The following is a 2,272-nucleotide window of genomic DNA, read 5'->3' as shown; positions in this document are numbered from 1 at the left end:
GGAGTGAAGTGGCATCTCATTGTGGTTTTTATTTGCATTTCCCTAATGATTAGTGAGGTTGAACATTTTTTCATATGCTCCATTGTCATTTTTAACTTTATGACAAAGTATAGTGATTTTTGAAATCTTGCCAAATATAGAACGAGTGTGTGCCAATGTTTTATTAATTCATGAATGATGAACTCATCATTCAAAATTTCTGTCTTTGTCAAATATTTACCCTTTCCACTGATTTCCTCCCTTCCTGCTTTCTTTGTTTTCATAGGTATTATTTTCCTTTTTTCTGAAATTTTATTATTTTGGCACCCATCTGTTGGTGGCGAATACAGCTTTCGGTTGCCTGCAATGTCTTTATTTCACCCCCAGTGTTGAAGGGTGTTTTCTCCTGTTGTAGAGTTCTAGACTGACACTTACTTTCAGCTCTTTAAATATAGCCTCACCTGGCTGCCAGCGTTAATCATTTCCCTTGTGAATAAAATGTAAATCTTATGGTTGTTCATTTGAAAATGTGTTCTTTTTCTTTCAGTGCTCTTAAGATTTTGTTTTTGTGTTTCAGCAGTTTCACTACGGTGTGTCACAGGATGTGTGTGTGTGTGTGTGTGTGTGTGTGTGTGTGTTTTATTTTGTTGAAGTATAATAGACAAAAGGTGCACGTGTCAGATGTACACCTGGATGAATGCTCACTAACTGGGCACAGCCATGTCAACACCACCCTGATACATAAACAGAACATTTCTAGCTCCCCCTTTATTCTGCTTTCCAGTAATTTCTCTCCAAGGGCAATGACTACCCTGACTTCTAACAGCATGGGTTACATTTGCTTGTTTGGGATCTTTACATAGATGTGAATGTACTCTACTGTCTTTCTGTGTGTTTTTTTTTGTTCAACCAAACGTTTGTGATATTTATCCATAGCAATGCATGGAGGTGTAGGCCATCAATCCTTGTTGTTCTAGTATCCTGGTGTATGAATATCCACAACCTATATATTCATTCTAGTGTTATCAGGTATTTTTTTAGCTCCTAATTTAGGCTTCAAAACATAGTACTGCTTTGGGTGTTTTCCTGCATTCATTCTGCTGGAATACACCTAGGAGTGTAATTTCTGTGTTTTGTGCTGTGCATGTATTCAGTTTTGGTAGGTACTGCCAAACATTGTTTAAAGTGACTCAATTTATACCCTGTGAATTTGAGTGTCGTGAATATGCTACATCCTCACCAACTCATCAAATTTTCACCTTTTCATTTTAGCTACTGGTGTGGGTAATGGTATCCTGTGGTTTTAGTTTGCATTTCTCTGATGACTAATGCAATTGGGGATGTTTTCATATGGTTTGGGTTATTTAGATATTGTTTTTATTTTTGCAAAATACCTATTTGAGTTTTTTTCTCATTTCCTCATTTAAAAATGGGTTATCTGTTTTTAGCTAAATGGTAGGGAGATTTCTATTTTTCTTGTTATACGTATGAGTTCTTTGTTAGATACATTCATTGTGAATACCACTCTAGCTGAAGTTTCACTCTCTTTTTTTAAATTAAAGTTTATTGGGGCGACAATGGTTAGTAAAGTTATATATGTTTCAAGTGTACAATTCTGTAATGCATCATCTATATAGCACATGGTGTGGGGGAGGGGGTGGTAGATGGGGTAAACAGGTCAAATATATGGTGATGGGAGGTTTAACTCTCTTATTGGTCAATTTTGAAGAGCAGAATTTCCAAATCTCATTATAGTCCCATTGACCTATATTCCTATTTTATATTTAGTGATTTTTTTGGTGTTCTGATTGAGAAATACCTGCTTGTGGCAAAGAGGAAAGGAATCCTGTCTATCCCTCCCAAGCCCTGGAGCTCTAATACGCAGCACCGTGACTACAGTCAACAGTACTATGGTATTACTTCAAAGTTGCAGAGGGCAAGATCTTGAATGTCTTCACCACAAAAAAAGAAATGACAATTATAGGATGTGATGGCGGTGTGAGCTCACCCTATGGTGGTAACCATGTTGCAATATGTAAGTGTATTGAATGATCACAGTGTTCGCCTGTAAACAATAATATAAACGGAGCCACTTTAAGATGGAGCAGGAGCTGCCATCCAGAGTAACTGCCTTGTGTGTCTTATGCCTCAAACCTTTGGAATGCTAAAAAAGGGGCAAGAGGGCCGGCTGAGTAGCGCGATGTTTAAGAACTGGCTTGGGATGCCAGAGGGCCCCGGTTCGGATCCCACATATGAGGGCCAGTGACACTGCCCTCCACAGCTAAGATGCTGA

Source organism: Hipposideros armiger, unplaced genomic scaffold (genome assembly GCF_001890085.2).
Source record: "Hipposideros armiger isolate ML-2016 unplaced genomic scaffold, ASM189008v1 scaffold_639, whole genome shotgun sequence".
Taxonomy (NCBI): domain Eukaryota; kingdom Metazoa; phylum Chordata; class Mammalia; order Chiroptera; family Hipposideridae; genus Hipposideros; species Hipposideros armiger.
The sequence above is the reverse complement of the archived record's forward strand: the minus strand, read 5'-3'. Positions refer to the sequence as shown.